At 44.2% G+C, this 26,117-nt stretch overlaps 1 protein-coding gene across 1 annotated transcript in view; it reads right to left on the reverse strand.

The window, feature by feature from the left end:
- SCAF8 (SR-related CTD associated factor 8) overlaps nt 1-20,529 on the reverse strand; it is a 292,087-nt gene extending 271,558 nt beyond the window's left edge. The window contains exon 1 of the mRNA XM_089332534.1: nt 20,373-20,529. The gene's annotated coding sequence lies outside the window, so the exon portion shown is untranslated. The remainder of the gene's footprint in view (nt 1-20,372) is intronic.
- Nucleotides 20,530-26,117: the final 5,588 nt, after the last annotated feature.

Consider the following 26,117-nt stretch of genomic DNA (forward strand, 5'->3'; position numbering starts at 1 on the left):
ATTTTTTGCTTATTTCTTCTCTAATTTTAATTATTTCTTTCCTCCTTCTAATTTTGGGTTTGATTTGTTGTTGTTTTTCTAGGTCTTTGAGATGCACTGATGGCTCATTTTTTGTTACCTTTCCAATTTCTTCCTGTAGGCACTCATTACTGTAAACTTGCCTCTTAATACTACTTTGGCTGTATTCCGTAACTTTTTTTATCCCATAACTTTTGATTTGTTGTATTGTCATCTTCATTTGTTTCCAGAAATTACTTGATTTCCCTTTAAAATAACGAATGAGACAAGGATGTCCACTCTCACCATTGCTATTTAATATAGCCCTGGAAGTTTTAGCCAGAGCCATTAGGCAAGAAAAAGAAATCAAATGGATACAAATTGGAAAGGAGGAAATCAAACTAACCCTATTTGCAGATGACATGATCCTATATATAGGAATCCAAAAGACTCCACTGGGAGACTATTGGAACTCATAAAAGAGTTTGGTAAAGTGGAAAGATATAAAATCAACATAGAAAAATCAATAGCCTTTGTATACACAGACAATGCTATAGCTGAAAAAGAACTTTTAAGATTAGTCCTAGCTGGTGTCGCAGCTCACTAGGCTAATCCTCCAACTAGCGGCGCCGGCACACCGGGTTCTAGTCCCAGTCGGGGTGCCGGATTCTGTCCCGGTTGCCCCTCTTCCAGGCCAGCTCTCTGCTGTGGCCAGGGAGTGCAGTGGAGGATGGCCCAAGTGCTTGGGTCCTGAACCCCATGGGAGACCAGGAGAAGCACCTGGCTTCTGGCTTCGGATCAGCGCGGTGCGCCGGCCGCAAAACGCCGGCTGCGGCGGACATTGGAGGGTGAACCAATGGCAAAAAGAAGACCTTTCTCTCTGTCTCTTTCTCTCTCACTGTCCACTCTGCCTGTCAAAAACAAAAGTAAAAAAAAAAAAAAAAAAAAAAAAAAAGATTAGTCCTATTCACTAAAGTGCCAAAAAGAATTAAATACTTTGGAATAAATTTAACCAAGTATGTCAAAGATTTCTATGATGAAAATTACAAAACACTAAAGAAAGAAATATAAGAAATTCAAACAATGGGAAAATCTTCCATGTTCATGGATTGAAAGAATCAACATCATCAAAATGTCCATGATACCAAAAGCAATTTATAGTTTCAATGTGATTCTAATCAAATAGCAATGAGATTCTTTGCAGATCAAAAAAAAAATGCTAAAATTCATATGGAAATACAAGAGACCCTAACTAGCTAAAACAATCTTATACAACAAAAACAAAGCCAGAGGCATAACAATACCTGATTTCAAGACATACTATGGGGAATTATAACCAAAACAGCTTTGTAGTAGCACAAAACAGACTTGTAGACCAATGGAATACAATAGAAACTCCAGAAATCAGTCCATACATTGACAACAAACTTGTCTTTGATAAAGGAGCTAAAATCAATCCCTGGAACAAGGACAGTCTCTTCAACTACTGGTGCAACTGGTGCTGGGAAAACTGGATCTCCATGTACAGAAGTATGATGCAAGACCCCTACCTTACACCTTACACAAAAATCCACTCCAAATGGATTAAAGGCCTAAATCTATGACCTGACACCATCAAATAACTATAGAACATTGGAGAAACTCTGTAAAACATTGTCATAGGCAAAATTTCTTGGAAAAGATCTCAGATGTGCAATCAAAGCCAAAATTGACAAATGGGATTACATCAAGCTGAGAAGCTTCCGCACAGCAAAAGAAACAGTAAAGTGAGGAGACTATTGACAGAATAGGAGACAATAGTTGCAAACTACACAACTGATAAAGAGTTAACATCCAGAATCTATAAAGAGCTCAAGAAGTTAAACAACAGCAAAGCAAACTATAGGCAAAGGACTTGAACAGGCATTTTTCAAGAGGAAATTCAAATGGCCAATAGACACTTAAGAAAATGCTCAGGATCACTAGCTATCAGGGAAATGCAAATCAAAGCCTCAATGAGGTTTCACCTCACTCTAGTTAGAATGGCTCTTATACAGTAATCAACAAACTACAAATGCTGGCGAGGATGTGGAGAAAAAGGTAAACTGGTCCACTGTTGATGGGAATGTAAGCTGGTGCAGCCACTGTGGAAGACAGTGTAGAGATATTTCAGAATCTGAATATAGACCTATCATATGACCCAGCCATCCCACTCCTGGGAATTTCCCCAAACCAAAAGAAATCAGCACATGAAAGAGTTATTTGTACCCCCATGTTCATTGCAGCACAATTTTATCTACACAGATGTCCTTCAACTGTTGACTGGACAAAGAAATTATGGTATATATATATACTCTATGAAGTACTACTCAGCTGTAAAAAAAAAACCGAAATATACCCCCTCTCTCCCCCTCTAGATAGACACAGCTGGAAACCATTATATTTAGTGAAATAAGCCAGTCCCCAAAATACAGATATCGTATGTTTTCCCTGATCTGAGGTAACTAACAGAGTGCCTGAAATATAATTTATTGGAGTAAAATAGATATTTTGAGATGTGATGATTGTTTATAGTCCTGTCTCTTCCATTGAGGAACTGTGCTTTTTTTTTTCTTTTTTCTTCATACTATTTGTGGAACTCTTACTTAGAGTAGGGTTAACTATACGATAATTAAGTATACTGAAAATTAATCTTTGTAAAAATTAAGAGTGGTAATGTGAAGGGGGGGAGTGTAGGCGTGTGGGTGGGAGGGAGGTTGGGGGGGAGTGTCATTATGTTCCTAAATCTGTATATTTGAAGTATATTAAACTTGTATAACAAATAAATTTTTTTTTTAAATTTTACAACAGAAAACATCCTAGAAATAGAAAGGGGTTTTCAAGTGCTTAGAATAAAAGGGTCATTGAGTGCCGGGTAGGATGGATGTGAAAAAGAACCAGCTCTAAAATCACTCTTATGCAACTTCAGAACATGAGTTAACACAAAGTCTTAAAAGCTTCCAGAGAATAAATGCTAGGAGAGCTATAAGGAAATTTATTAGAGATCAATATAAAATTTCTCAGAATAAATGAAGGCATTGCCTTCCACATTCCAAATTTTTTATTGTTGTAATTATTTTTATATTTGAAAGGAAGAGACAGAGACAGAGAGAGAGAGAGAGAGACAGAATTTCCTATCTGTTGGCTCACTCTCCCAATGTCTGCATTAGCCAGACTGGGCCAAGCTAAAGCTAGGAGCCTGGAAGTTAATCCGGGTTTACAACATGGGTGGCAAGGAACTCATGTACTTGGGCCATCATCTGCTGCCTCCCAGGACTCACAATCCCAGAAAGCTGGAATTGGAAGTGCAGCTGATACTCAAATCCAGGAAATCAGATAAGGAATATGGGTGTCTCAAATGATGTCTTTTTTTTTTTAAGATTTACTTATTTATTTGAAAGGCAGAGTTACAGAGAAGCAGAGGCAGAGAGATGGGGAGGGAGGGAGAGAGATGGGGAGGGAGGGAGAGAGAGAGGGAGAGAGGGAGAGAGGGAGAGAGGGGGAGAGAGGGAGAGAGGCAGAGGGGGAGAGGGGGAGAGGGGGAGAGGGGGAGGGGGAGAGAGGGGGAGAGGGGGAGGGGGAGAGGGGGGAGAGGGGGGAGAGGGGGAGAGGGGGAGAGGGGGGGAGGGGGGGAGGGGGGGAGAGGGGGAGAGGGGGAGAGGGGGGGGAGAGAGGGAGAGAGGCAGAGGGGGAGAGGGGAAGAGAGGCAGAGGGAGAGAGGGGGAGAGAGGGGGGGAGGGGGGGGAGAGGGGGAGAGAGGGGGAGAGGGGGAGGGGGAGAGGGGGGAGAGGGGGGAGAGGGGGAGAGGGGGGGAGGGGGGGAGAGGGGGAGAGGGGGGGAGAGGGGGAGAGGGGGGGGAGAGAGGGAGAGAGGCAGAGGGGGAGAGGGGGAGAGGGGGAGGGGGAGAGAGGGGGAGAGAGGGGGGGAGGGGGGGAGAGGGGGAGAGAGGGGGAGAGAGGGGGAGAGGGGGAGAGGGGGAGGGGGAGAGAGGGGGAGAGAGGGGGGGAGGGGGGGGAGAGGGGGAGAGAGGGGGAGAGAGGGGGAGGGGGGGAGAGGGGGAGGGGGGGAGAGGGGGAGAGAGGGGGAGAGAGGGGGAGAGAGGGGGAGAGAGGGGGAGAGGGGGAGAGGGGGAGAGGGGGGGAGAGGGGGAGAGGGGGGGGAGAGGGGGAGAGAGGGAGAGGGGGAGAGGGGGAGAGGGGGGGAGGGGGGGAGGGGGGGAGAGGGGGAGAGAGGGGAGAGAGGGGGAGAGGGGGAGAGGGGGGAGAGTATTTCAGTATTAGGATGTGAAGATGAAGAGATTGAGGAAATGCCAGAAGCAGAATTCAAAAAGTTAATCATAGGATTACTCAAAGACAATCAGAAGCAAATCCATGAACTAAAGAAAACCCTACATGACATGAATGAAAAAAATCTTTCCCATGAAGTTGAGATTTAAAAAAAAAATCAAAATGAAATATTGGAAATGAAGAATTCAATAGATAAAATAAAAAATGCAGCGGAAAGCCTTAACAGCAGACTTGGTGAGGCAGAAGAAAGACTATTCAAACTAGAAGACAAATCTTTGGAAATCTTACAGTAAGACCAAACACACACACACACACACAAAGAAGAAGAAAATAGAAAACTTTAAAACAGTATTAGATTTATGGGATACTATCAAATGACCCAATATACAGGTCTTAGGAGTTCCTGAAGGTATAGAATGAGAAAATTGATTAGAAGGACTTTTTAATGAAGTAATTACAGAAAAACTTCACTGATTGAGAAAGAAAGGGACATTCAAGTACAGGAAGCACATGGAACTCCTAATAGACATGACCAGAAATGATATCCTCCATGACACATTGTAGTCAGACTCTCCACAGTAAAACATAAAGAAAAGATTCTAAAATGTGCACGAGAGAAATGCCAGATTACTTTCAGAGAATCTCCTATTAGACTCACAGCTGACTTCTCATCAGAAATCCAACAGGCTAGATGAGAATGCCGAGATATAGTTCAAGTCTTAAAAGAAAGAAAAAACTGTCAATTCAGAATATTGTATCCTGCAAAGCTTTCATTTATGAATGAAGGTGAAATAAAGACCTTCCCCAACATACAGAAATTGAATGAATTTGTCACCACTCATCCAACCTTAAAAAATATGTGCTACACACAGAAACACAGAAAGATAGCCATCATTATGAAAGAATGAGAAGGCATAAAAATCTACCAGTAGAAGTACAAAAGAAATCCAAAGTAAACAATAGAAATATTTATGGAAAATGGCAGGGCCAAGTTGTTACCTATGAATAGTCACCTTGAATGTAAATAGCTTCAAATCTTCAGTTAAAAGATACAGACTGGATGAATGGATTAAAAGACAAGATCCATCTATCCACAAGAAATACATCTCACCAACAAAGATATATACAGACTGAAAGTGAAAGGATGGAAAACAATATTCTATACCAACAGAAACAAACAAACAAAAAAAGAGCTGATGTTGCCACCCTGCTTTCAGACAAGATAGACTTTAACATAAAAACTGTTAAAAGAGACAAAGAAGGGCATTATGTAATGATTAAGGGATCAATTCATCAGGTAGATATGACTGTAACAAACATATGCATCTAATTATAGGACACCTGGCTATTTAAAAGAAATGTTAATGGATCTAAAGGGAGACATAGACTCCAATACAATAGTAATGGGGGACTTCAACACTCAACTTTCAGCAATGGATGGATCAATCAGATAGAAAATCAGTGAGCGAACAACAGGATTAATTGACACCATAGAGCAAATGGACCTACCGGATATCTGCAAAACTTTTCACCCCATACTGGCAGAATACACACTCTTCTCATCATTGCATGGAACTTTCTCCAGGATAGACAATATGACAGGCCATAAAGCAAATCTCAGCAAATTAAAAAAAAATTGAAATCATACCAAGCATCTTCTCTGACCACAATGGAATAAAGCTAGAATTCAACAACTCAAGAATCTCTAGATCATATGCAGATACACAGAGGCTGAACCACAAGGTCCTAAATGAATGAATTTCCTCCCTTTCAATTGTTTTGAATAGCTTGAAAACAATTGGAATTAGTTCTTCTTTAAATGTCTGGTAGAATTCAACAGTGAAGCCATCTGGTCCTGGGCTTTTCTTTGTTGAGAGGGCCTTTATTACTGATTCAATTTCCATCTTGGTTATTGGACTGCTTAGATTTTTCTATAAAAAAAAATTTGTAAATTGTATGTGTCAAGGAACCAATCCATTTCATCTACATTTCCCAATTTGTCAGCATACAGCTCTTTATAGTAATTTCTGATGATTCTTTTTTATTTCTGTGGTATATATTGCTACGTTTCCTTTTTCATCTCTGATTTTATTGATTTGGGTCTTCTTCCTTTTTTTTTTTTTCTGGCTAGTTGTGCCAGTGGTTTATCTATTTTGTTTATTTTTTCAAAAAACCAGCTCTTTATTTCACCTATTTTTTGTTTATTTCTTCTCTAATTTTAATTATTTCTTTCCTCCTTCTAATTTTGGGTTTGATTTGTTGTTGTTTTTCTAGGTCTTTGAGATGCACTGATGGCTCATTTTTTGTTACCTTTCCAATTTCTTCCTGTAGGCACTCATTACTGTAAACTTGCCTCTTAATACTACTTTGGCTGTATTCCGTAACTTTTTTTATCCCATAACTTTTGATTTGTTGTATTGTCATCTTCATTTGTTTCCAGAAATTACTTGATTTCCCTTTAAAATAACGAATGAGACAAGGATGTCCACTCTCACCATTGCTATTTAATATAGCCCTGGAAGTTTTAGCCAGAGCCATTAGGCAAGAAAAAGAAATCAAATGGATACAAATTGGAAAGGAGGAAATCAAACTAACCCTATTTGCAGATGACATGATCCTATATATAGGAATCCAAAAGACTCCACTGGGAGACTATTGGAACTCATAAAAGAGTTTGGTAAAGTGGAAAGATATAAAATCAACATAGAAAAATCAATAGCCTTTGTATACACAGACAATGCTATAGCTGAAAAAGAACTTTTAAGATTAGTCCTAGCTGGTGTCGCAGCTCACTAGGCTAATCCTCCAACTAGCGGCGCCGGCACACCGGGTTCTAGTCCCAGTCGGGGTGCCGGATTCTGTCCCGGTTGCCCCTCTTCCAGGCCAGCTCTCTGCTGTGGCCAGGGAGTGCAGTGGAGGATGGCCCAAGTGCTTGGGTCCTGAACCCCATGGGAGACCAGGAGAAGCACCTGGCTTCTGGCTTCGGATCAGCGCGGTGCGCCAGCCGCAAAATGCCGGCTGCGGCGGACATTGGAGGGTGAACCAATGGCAAAAAGAAGACCTTTCTCTCTGTCTCTTTCTCTCTCACTGTCCACTCTGCCTGTCAAAAATAAAAAAAAAAAAAAAATTAAAAAAAAAAGATTAGTCCTATTCACTAAAGTGCCAAAAAGAATTAAATACTTTGGAATAAATTTAACCAAGTATGTCAAAGATTTCTATGATGAAAATTACAAAACACTAAAGAAAGAAATATAAGAAATTCAAACAATGGGAAAATCTTCCATGTTCATGGATTGAAAGAATCAACATCATCAAAATGTCCATGATACCAAAAGCAATTTATAGTTTCAATGTGATTCTAATCAAATACCAATGAGATTCTTTGCAGATCAAAAAAAAAATGCTAAAATTCATATGGAAATACAAGAGACCCTAACTAGCTAAAACAATCTTATACAACAAAAACAAAGCCAGAGGCATAACAATACCTGATTTCAAGACATACTATGGGGAATTATAACCAAAACAGCTTTGTAGTAGCACAAAACAGACTTGTAGACCAATGGAATACAATAGAAACTCCAGAAATCAGTCCATACATTGACAACAAACTTGTCTTTGATAAAGGAGCTAAAATCAATCCCTGGAACAAGGACAGTCTCTTCAACTACTGGTGCAACTGGTGCTGGGAAAACTGGATCTCCATGTACAGAAGTATGATGCAAGACCCCTACCTTACACCTTACACAAAAATCCACTCCAAATGGATTAAAGGCCTAAATCTATGACCTGACACCATCAAATAACTATAGAACATTGGAGAAACTCTGTAAAACATTGTCATAGGCAAAATTTCTTGGAAAAGATCTCAGATGTGCAATCAAAGCCAAAATTGACAAATGGGATTACATCAAGCTGAGAAGCTTCCGCACAGCAAAAGAAACAGTAAAGTGAGGAGACTATTGACAGAATAGGAGACAATAGTTGCAAACTACACAACTGATAAAGAGTTAACATCCAGAATCTATAAAGAGCTCAAGAAGTTAAACAACAGCAAAGCAAACTATAGGCAAAGGACTTGAACAGGCATTTTTCAAGAGGAAATTCAAATGGCCAATAGACACTTAAGAAAATGCTCAGGATCACTAGCTATCAGGGAAATGCAAATCAAAGCCTCAATGAGGTTTCACCTCACTCTAGTTAGAATGGCTCTTATACAGTAATCAACAAACTACAAATGCTGGCGAGGATGTGGAGAAAAAGGTAAACTGGTCCACTGTTGATGGGAATGTAAGCTGGTGCAGCCACTGTGGAAGACAGTGTAGAGATATTTCAGAATCTGAATATAGACCTATCATATGACCCAGCCATCCCACTCCTGGGAATTTCCCCAAACCAAAAGAAATCAGCACATGAAAGAGTTATTTGTACCCCCATGTTCATTGCAGCACAATTTTATCTACACAGATGTCCTTCAACTGTTGACTGGACAAAGAAATTATGGTATATATATATACTCTATGAAGTACTACTCAGCTGTAAAAAAAAAACCGAAATATACCCCCTCTCTCCCCCTCTAGATAGACACAGCTGGAAACCATTATATTTAGTGAAATAAGCCAGTCCCCAAAATACAGATATCGTATGTTTTCCCTGATCTGAGGTAACTAACAGAGTGCCTGAAATATAATTTATTGGAGTAAAATAGATATTTTGAGATGTGATGATTGTTTATAGTCCTGTCTCTTCCATTGAGGAACTGTGCTTTTTTTTTTCTTTTTTCTTCATACTATTTGTGGAACTCTTACTTAGAGTAGGGTTAACTATACGATAATTAAGTATACTGAAAATTAATCTTTGTAAAAATTAAGAGTGGTAATGTGAAGGGGGGGAGTGTAGGCGTGTGGGTGGGAGGGAGGTTGGGGGGGAGTGTCATTATGTTCCTAAATCTGTATATTTGAAGTATATTAAACTTGTATAACAAATAAATTTTTTTTTAAATTTTACAACAGAAAACATCCTAGAAATAGAAAGGGGTTTTCAAGTGCTTAGAATAAAAGGGTCATTGAGTGCCGGGTAGGATGGATGTGAAAAAGAACCAGCTCTAAAATCACTCTTATGCAACTTCAGAACATGAGTTAACACAAAGTCTTAAAAGCTTCCAGAGAATAAATGCTAGGAGAGCTATAAGGAAATTTATTAGAGATCAATATAAAATTTCTCAGAATAAATGAAGGCATTGCCTTCCACATTCCAAATTTTTTATTGTTGTAATTATTTTTATATTTGAAAGGAAGAGACAGAGACAGAGAGAGAGAGAGAGAGACAGAATTTCCTATCTGTTGGCTCACTCTCCCAATGTCTGCATTAGCCAGACTGGGCCAAGCTAAAGCTAGGAGCCTGGAAGTTAATCCGGGTTTACAACATGGGTGGCAAGGAACTCATGTACTTGGGCCATCATCTGCTGCCTCCCAGGACTCACAATCCCAGAAAGCTGGAATTGGAAGTGCAGCTGATACTCAAATCCAGGAAATCAGATAAGGAATATGGGTGTCTCAAATGATGTCTTTTTTTTTTTAAGATTTACTTATTTATTTGAAAGGCAGAGTTACAGAGAAGCAGAGGCAGAGAGATGGGGAGGGAGGGAGAGAGATGGGGAGGGAGGGAGAGAGAGAGGGAGGGAGGGAGAGAGGGAGAGAGGGGGAGAGAGGGAGAGAGGCAGAGGGGGAGAGGGGGAGAGGGGGAGAGGGGGAGGGGGAGAGGGGGAGAGGGGGAGGGGGAGAGGGGGGGAGGGGGGGAGAGGGGGAGAGGGGGGGGGAGAGAGGGAGAGAGGCAGAGGGGGAGAGGGGGAGAGAGGCAGAGGGAGAGAGGGGGAGAGAGGGGGGGAGGGGGGGGAGAGGGGGAGAGAGGGGGAGAGGGGAGGGGGAGAGGGGGAGAGGGGGGAGAGGGGGGAGAGGGGGAGAGGGGGGGAGGGGGGGGAGAGGGGGAGAGGGGGGGGAGAGAGGGAGAGAGGCAGAGGGGGAGAGGGGGAGAGGGGGAGGGGGAGAGAGGGGGAGAGAGGGGGGGAGGGGGGGAGAGGGGGAGAGAGGGGGAGAGGGGGAGAGAGGGGGAGGGGGGAGAGGGGGAGGGGGGGAGAGGGGGAGAGAGGGGGAGAGAGGGGGAGAGAGGGGGAGAGAGGGGGAGAGAGGGGGAGAGGGGGAGAGGGGGGGAGAGGGGGAGAGGGGGGGAGAGGGGGAGAGAGGGAGAGGGGGAGAGGGGGGGAGGGGGGGAGGGGGGGAGAGGGGGAGAGAGGGGAGAGAGGGGGAGAGGGGGAGAGGGGGGAGAGGGAGAGAGGGGGAGAGGGGGGGAGGGGGGGAGAGGGGGAGAGAGGGGGAGAGGGGGAGAGGGGGAGAGGGGGAGAGGGGGAGAGGGGGAGAGGGGGAGAGGGGGAGAGGGGAGAGGGGGAGGGGGGGAGAGGGGGAGAGAGGGGGAGAGAGGGGGAGAGGGGGAGAGAGGGGGAGAGAGGGGGAGAGAGGGGGAGAGAGGGGGAGAGGGGGGAGAGGGGAAGAGAGGGGGAGAGGGGGAGAGAGGGGGAGAGAGGGGGAGAGAGGGGGAGAGGGGGAGAGGGGGAGGGGGAGGGGGGAGAGGGGGAGAGGGGGAGGGGGAGAGGGGGAGGGGGGAGAGGGGGGGAGAGGGGGGGAGAGGGGGAGAGGGGGAGAGGGGGAGAGGGGGGGAGAGGGGGGGAGAGAGGGGGAGAGGGAGAGAGGGAGAGAGGGAGAGAGGGAGGGGGAGAGAGGGGGAGAGGGAGGGGAGAGAGGAGAGAGCGGGGGAGAGGGGGAGAGGGGGAGAGGAGAGAGGGAGAGAGGGAGAGAGGGAGAGAGGGAGAGAGGGAGAGAGGGAGAGAGGGAGAGAGGGAGAGAGGGAGGGGGAGAGAGGGGAGAGAGAGGGGGAGAGGGGGGGAGAGAGGGGGAGAGGGGGAGAGGGAGGGGGAGAGAGGGGAGAGAGAGGGGGAGAGAGGGGAGAGGGAGGGGGAGAGGGAGGGGAGAGAGAGGGGGAGAGGGAGGGGAGAGAGAGGGGGAGAGAGGGGGAGAGAGGGGGAGAGAGGGGGAGAGGGGGAGAGGGGGAGAGGGGGAGAGGGGGAGAGGGGGAGAGGAGAGAGGGAGAGAGGGAGAGAGGGGAGAGAGGGAGAGAGAGGGAGAGAGGGAGAGAGGGAGAGAGGGAGAGAGGGAGAGAGGGAGAGAGGGAGAGAGGGAGGGGGAGAGAGGGGAGAGAGAGGGGAGAGGGGAGAGGGGGAGAGGGGGAGAGGGGGAGAGGAGAGAGGGAGAGAGGGAGAGAGGGAGAGAGGGAGAGAGGGAGAGAGGAGAGAGGGAGAGAGGGAGAGAGGGAGAGAGGGAGAGGGGAGAGAGGGAGAGAGGGGAGAGAGAGGGAGAGAGGGAGGGGGAGGGGAGGGGGAGAGGGGGAGAGGGAGGGGGAGAGAGGGGAGAGGGGAGAGGGAGGGGAGAGAGGGGAGAGGGGGAGAGAGGGGAGAGAGGGAGAGAGGGAGGGGGAGAGAGGGGAGAGGGGGAGAGGGGAGAGGGGGAGATGGGGGAGAGGGGGAGAGAGGGGGAGAGAGGGGGAGAGAGGGGAGAGGGGGAGAGAGGGGGAGAGAGGGGGAGAGAGGGGAGAGAGGAGGAGAGGGAAAGAGGGAGGGGGAAAGAGGGGAGAGGGAGGGGAGAGGGAAGAGGGAGGGAGAGGGAGGGAGAGGGAGGGAGAGGGAGGGAGAGGGAGGGAGAGGGAGGGAGAGGGAGGGAGTTCCATTTGCTGTTTCATTCCCCAGGTGGCCACAACAGTCGGAGCTATGCCTATCTGAAGCCAGAAACCAGGAGCTTTCTCCAGGTCTCCCACAAGGGTGGAGGGGCCCAAAGACTTGGGCCATCTTCTGCTGCTTTCCCAGGCCATAGAAAAAAGCTGGATTGGAAGCAGAGCAGCTGGGACCTGAACCAGTGCCCATATGAGATGCCTGCACTGCAGGCGGTGACACTATCCACTACACCACAGCATTGGCCCCTCAAATGATGTCTTAACCACTGCACCAAATGCCCAACCCCAGGAACTTAAATTTTTAGATTCAGTTATCTTAATTGTTCAAATAAGGGCATGCTAATGACACAGCCAAGATGTAGCAGACACTGAAGACTGACTAATACAAAACCATTCCGAATACCTTTCTCTCTTGTCTGCCTCTCAGATAGAGACTGGAAATCTAAATATTTACTTAAAAGGATTTTGCAACTAGGAGTGTCCATTAGATACAATTACTGTCCAGTGAGATGTAAGCAAAGATCAGATGTAGGCATTTCTGGGAAATTTCTGTTCAAGTCCAGGTATCTTTTAAAAGAATATGGTCTATGACCATACTACCCTGAACGTGCCCAATCGCATCTGAAAGAGTATATATTTCTGTTTGTTGGTAATACAGTATTTATTTGAGTTAATGAATCATGTTACTTAAACTATCTGTATGTTAGTTTAATTTTAGTAGGCTGTATCCATACATTCCTGAGAAGGTCTATAATGATCTCTAGTTATATTTGTCAGTTTCTCTCCCCTTAGGGTTTTACCAATTAATTGCTTTCTATCTCCTAAGGCATACTATGGCACACTGATTGTTGTTCCTGTTAATGCTCTCCTTTCTTTCAGAAGGTGAAAAAGAATAGATTTTGTTACATAAAATCACTTTCCTGGCTTTATCCTGTGTCTTTAATATCTAATGTGTATCTATTTCCATCCTTTTGGGAGTCTTTTCAATTTTCTACATTTTTTTAAGATTTATTTTATTGACTTGAAAGGCAGAGTGACAGAGAGAGGGAGAGATAGAGATAGAGATAGGCAGATCCTTCTCCCCCACTGCTTTGTACTCTAAATAGCAGCAACAGTTGGCCAGGGCTGATCTAGGCTAAAGCCAGGAGCCAGGAACTCCTCTCTTGTCTCCCATTTCGAGGGCAGGAGCACAAGTACTTGGGCAACCTTCAGCTGCTTTTCCACGTGCATTAGTGGGGAGCTGCGTGGGAAGCAGAACAGCTAGGACTTGAACCTCTGTTCTAACATAGGATTCCAATATTGCAAATCATGGCTTAGCCCTCAGTGATGACACTGGCCCCTGCACACTTTTTCCTTTTTTTTTTTTTTTTAAGATTTATTTATTTTATTTGAAAGGTAGAGTTACAAAGAGACAGAGGCAGAGAGAGAGAGAGAGAGAGAGAGGTCTTCCATCTGCTGGTTCACTCCCCAGTTGGCCGCTATGGATGGAGCTGTGCTGATCTAAAGCCTGGAGCCAGGAGCTTCTTATGGGTCTCCCACACGGGTGCAGGGGCCCAAGGACTTGGGCCATCTTCCACTGATTTCCCAGCCCACAGCAGAGAGCCGGATCAGAAGTGGAGCAGCCAGGACTCCAACTGGTGTCTGTATGGGATGCTGGCACTGCAGGCAGTGGCTTTATCCACTACACCACTGTGCCAGCCCCTCCAAATGCTTTTAATAGCCATTTCTTGGCCATCCAAAGCCAAGGACTAGGAACTTCATCTGGGTCTCCTACATGGGTGTTTGGGACCCAGGTACTTGGGCCATCATCTGCTACCTTCCCAGGTACATTAGTAGGGAGCTGGCTCAAAAGTAAAGGAGCCATGGGGCTGACACCGTGGCTCACTTGGTTAATCCTCTGCCTGCGGTGCCGGCATCCCATATGGGTGCCGGGTTCTGGTCCTGGTTGCTCCTTTTCCAATCCAGCTCTCTGCTGTGGCCTGGGAGGGCAGTGGAGGATGGCCTAGGTGCTTGGGCCCCTGTACCCGCATGGGAGACCAGGAAGAAGTACCTGGCTCCTGGCTTGGGATGGGCACAGCGCTGGCTGTAGTGGCCATTTGGGGAGTGAACCAATGGAAGGAAGACTTTCTCTCTGTCTCTCTCTTTCACTGTCTATATAACTCTACCTGTCAAGTAAAAAAAAAAAAAAAAGAAGTAAAGGAGCCAGGACACAAACTGGCACTTTGATATGAGATGCCCAAGTCACAAGTGGTGGCTTAACCCACTGCGCTACAATCCCAGCCCCTTCCTCTCTCTAGACTGCAAAATCTATTACTATTTTTCCACTTGGACTTCCATGCACATGGCTGATATCCTCCTGCATTTGTCTTTCTTCTTACAGAAGCACCTGCTCTAAGAGTGTGCCCAGGGAGACCTTTGTGTGGCAAACCTTCCGAGACCTTCTATACTCAAGTGGATCTTCATCGCGTATTTAGATACCTATGACAGTTTAGCTGCATGCACAATTCTATATTTGGAGTTTGTTTCTTTGTAATGCTTAGGAAATATGTGTCCACCATCTTTTTTGTATCCAATGATATCTTTGAGAAGCCTAATACTAATTTTGTACTTGTTCACTTGTAGATGTTTTCTGCTTTTCTGGATTCTTTTATATTTTTCTGTTACGGAGATTAAAATGTCACCTTCAGCAGTTTAGAATTCTGATCTGAGATCTTTCAGCTTTCTTTAATTCTAGAAAATTACTTAGCTATTATTTCTTAAACTATTTCCTCCTCCTGGATTTCTTGTTATACAAGTGTTGACAGTAGTTAGTTTTTTCTTCTTGACATCTTCTCAAAGATTTTTTATTTCTCTAATAGAGTGATCAAGTCTGAGTTTTCCCAAGATTTCCTGGTTTTAGCACAGTAAGTCCTATATTCCAGGAAATTCCTCATTGTAGGAAAACCGGGGCGGCCAATCACCTTTCTCCCAGATAAGATGGCTGAATGCATTCTGTGACTTTTGTCACCTACAGAGTTCCTGATTTCAATGCTTAGATTTCATAGCCTACCTCTCCATTTGTTCTGCTTTATGACTGGCCTTGCTTCATGTTGCAAAAATCCTTCATTCTCTCTTTGAGAGTTTATTTTGAAATAGTGATCCACCATCCAACAATTCTGATTCATGATAGTGTTGCCTGCCCTTAATTGCTGCGGTGCCTCTGCCCCATATGTTTAGTTATGCGGGTAAGGACCTCAGCTAGTTTCCCTGGGAATGCACTCCAGGGCAATGAGCATAAACCCAATCTTGACTTGCTGCCCCTCTGGGTGAGTTTAACGAATCCGTGTGTACATGTATCTGTGTGTGTGTGCATGTACGTGTGTGGATCTGGGTTTGTGTGTGCATTTGTCTGTGTGTATGTGTATATGTGTAGATCCATGTGCATGTCTACCTGTGTGTACATGCATATGTGTGGATCTGTGCGATGTGTGTACACATGTATGGATCTGTGTGTGCATGTATCTCTGCATGTGTGGATGCATGTGTGTAGATCTGTGTGGTGCAGTACATGTGTGTCGATCTGGGTTTGTATGTGTGTGTGTATCTGTGTAGTGTGTGTGTCCATGTGTGTGGGTCTGTGTTTGTGTGTACGTGTATCCATGTGTGACTGTATCTCAGGTTGGAGAGCTCCTGGTGCCAAAGCCGATGCTGGACCTCCTCACCTCCCCTTTACTTGCTCAGAAACTATCTGATTGTGATCAAGGCATTGCCCCTGTCTAGTTTATTTCTCCCTGACCATAACCCTGTAGAGCACACATGTGTGAGAGCACTGGACACGTGGGGAGGAGGATGTCCACGATGTCCATCTTTCACCCATCAGATATAGGGGAGGGGTCTATTTCTCCCACCACTATTGTACATGCCAGTCTTTTCTACTTTCTAACCATTTAACTGTTGTGTTCAATCCACTTAGTAAATGTCCATGAAAATCACAATTTATTATGAAGTATATCTTCATTTGTCAAAAGAGTTCTTGTTTACTTTTCTCTTGAAATCCCCATTTCATAATATTACTCAATATATCAATTTAGAAAAAATTCTCAGTTTTTGATGCTCCTGCTTTGAGAATATGTTGTCTGATTGAATGTAATGGTAACAATTTTACCTTTGTACTTGACTAATATTTTCTTAGTCTTTTAGTCATTTTGTGTCATTTCTGTTTGTTTGTTTGTTTGTTTTACTTAATAAGTTGCATATGATTTGAGTCTGTTTTAGAACTTAGTATGAGGGGCCAGCGCCATGGCTCACTTGGTTAATCCTCTGCCTGCGGCGCCAGCATCCCATATGGGTGCTAGGTTCTAGTCTCAGTTGCCTCTCTTCCAGTCCAGCTCTCTGCTGTGGCCCAGGAAGGCAGTGGAAGATGGCCCAAGTGCTTGGGCTCCTGCACCCGCATGGGAGACCAGGAAGAAACACCTGGCTTCTGGCTTTGGATCGGCGCAGCACTGGCTGTGGTGGCCATTTGGGGAGTGAACCAGCAGAAGGAAGACCTTTCTCTCTGTCTCTCTCTCTCTCATTGCCTATATCTCTACCTGTTAAATAAAAAAATTTAAAAATAAATAAATAAAGAACTTAGTATGAGACTTCCTTAACTTGGGAATTTCACCCAAATCTATGAGTTGTCTTAAAAAAAAACTCATGGAAAATGAGTAGTATGAAACACTATTTGTGAATTTCAATTTTTTTGCATCAAAATGACCTCACGTTTTATTTTTATTTTTTAAAGATTTTTATTTATTTGAGAGGTAGGGTTATGGATAGTGAGAGGGAGAGACGATAAGAAAGGTCTTCCTTCTGTTGGTTCACTCCCCAAATGGCCACAATGGCCGGAGCTGCACTGATCTGAAGCCAGGAGCCAGGTGCTTCCTCCCAGTCTCCCACGCGGGTACAGGAACTCAAGCCACCCGGGCCAACCTCCACTGCCCTCCCAGGCCACAGCAGAGAGCTGGACTGGAAGAAGAGCAACCAGGACTAGAACCCGGGCCCATATGGGATGCCGGCACCACAGGCAGAGGATTAACCTGCTACACCACAGCGCCAGCCAACCTCACCTTTTAATTCTATTCTTCCATGATCTTTTTGGAGTGCCCTCTTATTCATTAAAAGAAAAGGCATATTATCTGTTTCTTTTTGCCATTGTCCTCTGTTCCCTATAATTTTGCATAAGGAGTATATTTTCTTAGCCCCTTCTTCTCTAATGTGTTGGGAAGAAGTGGGATTGTAACTATTTATAGCTTCTGCTCTGGAATCAGGAAGATCTTGCTTTTAATTCCTGTCTACAAATGACTTGCTGTACTGACTTGTGCATGTGTCATATGCTGCTGAAGTTTTAGTTTCCTCATCTGTAAAACTGGCATAGTAATAGCTCCTACTTCAAACAATTATGGGCACTAAAAATAGATAATGCGTGTAACCCAGACCTTCAAACAACGCTTGGGTAGCGGGTCATGATAACTTCTTGAGCAGTTATTATTGGAATGTGTGTCTGTCTCATTTTGAAATTTAGTAGTGTTGACCATTAATTTTTTTTCAAAAGCAGTCTTTAACCTTTAATGGTCAACGTCAACAGTGAGAATCCTCTTAACCCCTCTCATCCTTGACCAGCAGTTTGAGTGTATACTGCTTAATCATTTTGCCCTCCCTCCCTTCCTCATTCTTTTCCTGTCCTAATATCTGAAACTAATTTGGATAATTCTTAAATAAATAACTCTTCACATTATGTAATCTCAATTTGAGAAAGATCTTTCATACATTTGCTTTGTTTCATAATAAATTTCAAAGTCATGATTTTGGTTGTTGTTTCTTGTTCCCATTCTCACAATTTCTTACAGAGCCCTTACGTCTGTCTTGTCTGGGCGTGAAGTAAAAAAACAAAACAAAACAAAACAACAACTGAATTCCTTACTAAAGTATGAGGAAAGTAGTGATTCCAGGCTGGGTCAAGGGGAGTTGGCACGGTTTTGTGTGTTTCAAATGCATTCCAAATAAGCTTTCATTTGGCCCCATTAATGAGGAAGGAAGTGAGGAGCTTCTCTTTAGGTACCGCTGGGTATTTTTACACCCTTACCACAGGAGATGCTTCACTGGCTACAGTACTGATTTTACTCATGATCTCTGACCAAGGACTCCAAGTAATGCCAACTCCTGCTGCAACAGCTTCTGATACTTCACATAACTGAAAATCGAAGGCAGAAAATTGTTCTCGAATCTCAACTTAGGGTCCCTGTAATTATCTTTATAGTCTCTACCACTAAAAAAACCATGTATATGCCAAATGTACCATCTTCCCCATTTAAATTAAAGCATGTAAACTGTAAAACAGATGTTAGAAAATCCAGTACAGGGGCCAGTGTTACGGCACAGCAGGTGAACTTGCCGCTTGCAAGGCTGGCATCCTGGTTCGGAGTGCCAGTTTGAGTCCTGGCTGCTCAACTTCGGATCCAGCTTCTGGCTAATGCACCCAAGAAGGCAGTGGAAGATGGCCCAAGTGCTTGAATCCTTGCTACCTATGTGTCAGACCCTGATGGAGTCCCAGGCTCCTGGCTTTGGCCTGGCCCAGCCGCAGCCATTGTGACCATTTGGGGAGTGAATCAGCAGACGGAAGACCTCTTTCTCTCCCTCTCTGTCACTTTGCCTTTCAAATAAATAAAATACATCTTAAAATAAAAAGAAATAAAATCCAATACAGTTCTGACATTTCTCATTACTTCAAAGTTTTGACAAAATATGAGGATATTTTCAAAAGTTCATGGGAAATGTAAGATAGTTTCATGTGGATGTAAAAACTCTGAAATCCATTCATGAATACTTTTTATAAACACATTTCCATGAACTTCTTAAAGACCCCTTGTATGCATGGATTTCATTTTTTCCACCAAAATAAAATTGTAATTCTGTTTTCCATAAACTTTTTTTTTTTTAAAGATTTACTTATTTACTTGAAAGTCAGAGTTACAGAGGTGGGGGAAAGACAGGTAGAAAAAGAGAGAGAGAGGGGAGAGGGGAGAGAGGCAGAGAAATACATCTTCTTTTCTCTGGCTCACTCCCCAGATGGCCACAAAATCTGCAGCTGAGCCAGGCCAAAGCCAGAAGCTTCAGCTGGTTTTCCCACATGTGTGGCAGGGGCCCAAGCACTTGGGCCATCTGCTGCTGCTTTCTCTGGCAGATCAGGAGGGAGCTGGATCAGAAGTGGAACAGTCAGGACTTGAACCAGTGCTCACATGGGGTGTTTACTAGCTATGACACAGCACTGGCCCCCTTCCACAGATTTTTGGAGTTCCCTCACAATAGATTTGAAAACAGTCCTCATGATATGGTGACCCTGTTTTCAGAGCCCTTTAAAGACTTTTAGTTGGGGGCAGTGGCAAGCTACAAGAAGAGACCTCTTTAAAAAGAACAGGGACCATACAGTTCTAGTTAATTGCTGCCGGGTATTAATGTAAACCAAGTACCACCAGACTGTTTTTGTAATAGAAGCCTCAAATGCAAATCTCACATGAAAGCGCCTCACATTCATTCAGGCAACTCCTTAGAAACCTTTTAATGGTTAATAAATTCTACTTATTTATAGCATATACTTAAGGGGCCAATAAAACACTGAGAAACTGGTTTGTGACTGCGGACATCCATGACTCCCGGCTCCCAGCACTGATGGCCGTCATACTGGGGAGGGGTGTGGATCCCAGTGAGAGATATAAGGACAATGATGAATGTACTTGCTTTAACCAGCTGGCATGTGTGGCTCTCACAATCGGCCACAACGTAACTAATGACTTGTTATCTGGCTGTGCCTCCTCTTAGTAAGAGTTCAAAAATTCTGTAGTAAACTCTGACACACACCAAGCACCACCCCAGGACCAAGCCTAACAACAGGGTGTGATGAACATCCTACTACTCAACTGAAATCTCTTGCAGTATTTTGCATTCTGATTGATTCCTCTCAAATGCATTAACATCAAGCCAATTTCACTAACTATAGCATATCAGGATCTGGCTATCCAAAAACATGGCTTTAATCTCCCCACCCTGAGACTTTTAAGTATATTTTGGATAGAATAAAATTATTTTTCATCTCACAGAAGAGATTTATAACAATAAGAGATCAAGAGAACATTTTAATTGCAAATGCAGTGACTCCAAATAGCTAGGAAAACTAGCATCAATACCAAACTGAAAGCTGTTAGGATAGTCCTAAATTAAGTCTGGCTACAAGAAGGAATGTAAGTTAGCAAAACAGGTTTAACACAGACAACTCACAGAATTGGCGGACGTTCTTCCGGTTGCTAGAGCTTACAGCTCTGTGTTCTTCCAACAAGCACAGGGCATTTCAGAAAACCTGAGCGCTCAGCGCGTACTAGCACCTGCCGAGGGAATGAGTCATTTTGGTCACCTGGCTTTCCCCAGGCCTTTATCCTGAATGCCTGTGCTTGTTTACTGTGGATCAAGAGTTGATTTCTAGTGGTGTTCCTCAGCTCAAATAACTTTGCTTTGTCTACAAGGAAAAAAATGCTGCAGGCCTGAGTAAGACCTTGATACATTTTCCTTTCACTTTTAAGGCTTGCTGCTGCTGCTGCAGTGAAATTGTTCTCCTGCCCCAGCCAAAGGCAGTTTAGCTCACTTCTTAAAAACTTCTGCCTCTCAACCCTCAGGAAGCCCTCTGGGTTCTATTCAGTTCAGCTGGCTGCTCATTTTGTTAATGCAACCTTCCTGGGGCCCCTCCAGCTCACCTGGCCTTTGCCTTTATCTTAATGATCATCAGCACAGGGCTCTTGTAGATGCACCTCCCTGGCTCCTCCCAGACATAATCAATAGCTCTCCAGAGAAGACTGGGGGTCTCTTTTAGGAATGGGGAAGTGAAGGACACTGATTCACCAGGCTCTCCGCTGTCACTGAATTCTGCGATTTCTCTGCACGCAGGCAAAGTCCCCGGATGTGTACCGTATTTGTATTTATTCTCTTTTCTACTCCACACCTGACATTATGCTGATAGTAGATGCTCTTCACATTCCCACTATATTTAAGGGTCCTTCTAAAAGCTCATGAAAAAGTGTACCTAAAAGATAAATATTTGGTGTAAAAGATATTTAAAATTGTCTATACGAGCTGTCTTCAAAAAGATCACGGAAAATGCATATTATGAAAAAATGGTGTGTGGATTTTAAGTTTTTCTACACAAAAATAATCTGATCTTTTAATTGTTTTTCCCCAAACTTTTTGAAGTTCCTTCATATATGGATCAGATGGTAAAATTTTGGTTGGGCAAAGCCTTTTTAAGAACATGATTGGCAACATTAGTCCCTGATAGAAGTATTTCTGAAGCACAAGATCCTCTAATTGAGAATGTTTGCTTTATTTGTTCAGGAAAAAAACAAAACAATACATTACACAACTTTAACATTAGAAGTGAAAAGGGACATGTGGAGCTGTTTAGGAGCAAACGTTAGTTCTTAGTCATTCAAGAATCTATATTTAAGCACTGATGTTGGAACAAATTCAAGAAAAAAAATCCTGTGTGAATGCTTAAGTAAGGTGAGAGTGTGAAGTAAAAGTGAGGCCTTTGAGAGAGGAGCCCCAAAATCTTAAATTCCATGATCAATTTTTCTTTTGAAAGTTGTGGAAGAGGCCCTGATTTGATACTGAAGTGTCTTCCTCAATTTGAGATGTACCAGTAATTCATTTTATCTTGGAAGTGTTTACTATTGGGTGTTTTAGTGAATTTGTTAACCTGTGATGCCTTAGGTGCCTTGTATAGCATATTGGGAAACCGGAAGTCCTTCTAGCGCCTCACAGTGTGAAAAGAGTAACTGTTGCTTTCAAACTTGAAACAGAATGAAGTTTTCTGTTCCACTACTCTGTAGTCCATTGTCTGACTGAAATGATAAAATAAATGGCTGTTACAATTTCATAAAAGCAGGCTCATAACTGGCAAAGGGAGTGTTTGTGAAAGTCAGTTTTAACTTCCACTTACTTCCTTAGGAAAAAAATCTGATTAAAGTAACTTGTAGAATGAACTGAGATAATCTAACCAGAGTTCAAAGGAACTGAAGTGTGAATTTGGCTTAGCAGGGAACAACAAGTTTTCTGTACTATTTTCAGAGTGTTTTGCATGTTGATAACAACCTTCTTTATAAATACTTGTGCGACAGCAATGGCCCGTGTCACGCCAGTTTGCATTTGCTGCATGTGGTGCCAGTTTAGGATTATTCTGTCTTACCAGTGCTCGCTGAGCACTTCACATTTTTCACATGCTGATTGGAATGACTGTATACATCCCAAACTCCTACTCTTCTACCTTTAGGCTTAAACATCATCGTTTCCACAATTATCCCTGTGTCTCAAAATAAACTGGAGAGCTCCCTCCTCCTGGTACCGTGGTGTCTCACAGGGCACATCTAGCTCCCTGATTCACCGTGAAACTGAATAATTTCAGGTCAAGAATGTGAGAATGTGTATTTTATCCCACTCTCCTGTGCCTAGAGCTGTTGCACTTGCCGTCCTACAAGACATGGTCCCTAAATATGCTGTGAGTAAGTGGAGATTAGAAAATCAACAGTGGCCAAAAAGTCCTCTATAACACCTTCCCTATTTAGAAAGAAACTTCTCAAATTTTATAAAACTGTATTTCCTAGGTATGACCTCATTATAAAATTGAAAACAAATGAGGCCAAATCTAAGGAAAGTGATTTTTTCCCTCTCCAACTCTAATTTTCTGGGCAATTCCTAAATATCTTTGTTGTTCCCCTTCTTAAGGTCCTACTCTCCTTTTCTTCTACATATTGGATTCTAGTTCATTAAATTTCAATGTTACCTTAAATATGTTACAAATAATATAATTTATTAACTTGGTGTATCAACGTCCTTTTCAAATTTTGAGATTTCTGGTTCAAACTGGCGAACAGAACCCATGTTTGTTTATTCTTTGAATTGAGAGACATACACATGCACACACACATATGTGGCAGGGGAAAGCAAGCCCAACGGACAGCAAAAACTAACTTCAATGCAGCACTGTGAAACTTAAGACCCTTGAAGACTGAGATTATTTTCACTCCTATCATTCAGCTAGCTTAGTTGGCCTCCCAAATTAAATATCTGGGCTGGCGCTGCGGCTCACTAGGCTAATCCTCCACCTTGCGGTGCCGGCACACCGGGTTCTAGTCCCGGTCGCGGCGCCGGATTCTGTCCCAGTTGCCCCTCTTCTAGGCCAGCTCTCTGCTGTGGCCCGGGAGTACAGTAGAGGATGGCCCAAGTGCTTGGGCCCTGCACCCCATGGAAGACCAGGAGAACCAACTGGCTCCTGGCTTCGGATCAGCGCGGTGCGCCGGCCGCAGCGCACCGGTCGCGGCGGCCATTGGAGGGTGAACCAACGGCAAAAGGAAGACCTTTCTCTCTGTCTCTCTCTCTCTCACTGTCCACTCTGCCCGTCAAAAAAAAAAAAAAAATTAAATATCTGAAGATGTCAGGTGAGCATGTGAGGAATGGGAACTCTCGCCCACTATTGGTGAGAGTATAAATGGGAACAACTCCATTGGAGTGGCTTTGCCAACATCCAGTAAGGTGGGAGTGTCACACAGACAAGTACTCAATGAGTCCATTGAAAGATACATTCCGTGGAGAAACTGCTGCCTTTGCTTAAGGAAACAGGAGCAAGGATATTCTTGGTAACACTGTTTACAATAGACAAACAATTGTACCATAGTTAAAACTACTGCATGTCAACACAGGTAACTCTCAAAAGCAGTGTTGGAGGTCTGTGAAAAGACAGGCTGAGTAAGACGCACCAGCGATCCTCTCCCTGGAGACATCACTTTGAACAGCTACTCACACACTAAGCCACCTTCACGAGAGTTAAAGGAGCCAGTAAAGCAGCTCCTACCTCACCTGCTCCATCTTCCTGGGGCAGGGGAGGTCAAAAGCCAGCAGCCCTGGCTGCACAATTCCACAATCCTTGCTGGCTTTAAGTCCAGCATCGAAGGGCTTTCGTGCATCCTACAGGGCAGACTGAGCCCCACGATTGCAGCTGGGTCTAACAGGACAGTGGTGGCCCTAGAGTCAGGCTCACGCAGCGTTCTCCACTGTGCAGCAGACAGTGGGGCAGGGCAACTGGCAGAGACAGCCCCTAGGACTCAGGAAAAAGGAGGCCTGCCTGTCAGCACTGGGGACCCTACTCTTTCCCCACTGCCTCCCCTCCCCCAATCACTTGAAAAACTGCAGGTTGTGACTGGGTTCCATGCACCTGCCCAGGCTGCCAAAGAGGCTCAGAGCTCCCTGCACGCTGAGAATGGCTCTTGCGTGTGGTTGGAGGACATAATACTGATTGAGGTGGATGAAGGGACTCCAAACACACAAGGTGGCTCCAACATCCGTAACCCCAACACACAAAGCCAGAGGTGCTCCACCAGGCCCATCTTGGGTGTCACTCTGGACTCTCGCTCTACCTGTGAACTGTGGCAGAGCAACCTGACTTCACCTAGCACACATGCCCTGGAGTCCAGGTGTAAGCCTTAGGTTCTCTACCAAGCCCAGTGACACCTTTCTCACCAGGCTTTTTATGCTGGGCTCAATACAGTGTGATACTATGGCTTGCTGAGACCCCAAGGCCCATCACCGGGCTCAGGGTTCTGGACTCTAGCCCCTCTCATGGAAGCTGCCAGAGTTTGGGTACTGCTTCTTACTCAATGCTCAGCCCTGAGGCAGCTGCTTACACCCCAAAACAAGTAACAGCACACAGAGAGTAGCCCAAGGCAGCTAGTCCCGCTCTTACAGAGCCAAAGTCACTCTCACCCTCACATATCTAGTTATACTCTCAGACAGCTGTGGGTCCTCTAGCCAGCATTAGTGCAAATCTTGGAGCTCCAAATCTTTGGGGCAGTGGCTAGGAATCTCTAAGTCTACCCAGCTCCTAGAGCCAGCACTGACCTTGCAACTCCAGTTTCTGACTTGTATACTGGCTGGGAATCTAGGTGACAGGCACACCCACAACACCAGCAAGGCCTGCTCCCAACACCCAAGAAGCTCATCACACCAGTCCCTCCCTCAAGAGAGAGATGGAGGCCTGAGTTTCAGGACTCTCGGGGTGAGGGGTGGGGGCACACTGAGCGACAGGAGGAACCCAGATCCCTGCTGTGACTAGCATCAACAATGCAAATCAAGGCAGATGAGACCATACTAAAAAATCTAACTGGAACGGGAGATGAAGCGCTCTATCAAGCCAACACCCAGAGGTACATCTCCAGGAATAAAGTCTTCAATCAATAAAAATCATTCTCCAGAAGTGATAGGTTTAAGAGATTCCCCCAAATGCACAAAAGTCAACATTGAAACACAAGAAATATTAACAAGGAAGGAAAACAATTGTCCAGAAAGAACACAATAATACATTAATGTTAGAATGTGGAGACTGATTAAATGCTTGAAAAATAACTTAAAAGAATTATTGTAAAGTTACACAAAAATAGAGAAGTGGTTAAACAAAATTAGGAAATCAGCACAAGTCATGGATGAGAAATTCAGCAAAGATGTAGAGATACTGAAAAAGAATCAATCAGAAATATTAGAAATGAAGTATTTAATGAGTCAAATAAGAAAGTGGAAAGCCTTGACAACAGTCTTGGTGAGGTAGAAGAAGAATAAATACACTGCCTAGAAGACAGGTCTATTTAAACAACTGTTAGACAAAAAAAAAAAAAAAAAGCTTTTTAGGAACTATGGGATACCATAAAACCACCAAATATATGAGTATTAGGAATATTTGAAAGATGGGGGGGAAAATGACTTAGAAAACCTATTCAGTGAAATAGAAAATGTCCCCTATGTAGAGAAAGATATGGGTATCCAAATACAGGAAACTTGTAGAACCCCAAATAGGCATCATCTGCGATATCCTCACCATGATACACAGTCAGAGTTTAAAAAGTAAAATATAAAGAGAGCATCCTGAACCTTACAGGAGAGAAATGTGCGGTCACTTTTACAGGAGCTCTTATCAGATTGACAGGAGAT

Source organism: Oryctolagus cuniculus, chromosome 5 (assembly GCF_051225735.1).
Source record: "Oryctolagus cuniculus isolate XC-2025 breed Fujian yellow rabbit chromosome 5, ASM5122573v1, whole genome shotgun sequence".
Taxonomy (NCBI): Eukaryota; Metazoa; Chordata; class Mammalia; order Lagomorpha; family Leporidae; genus Oryctolagus; species Oryctolagus cuniculus.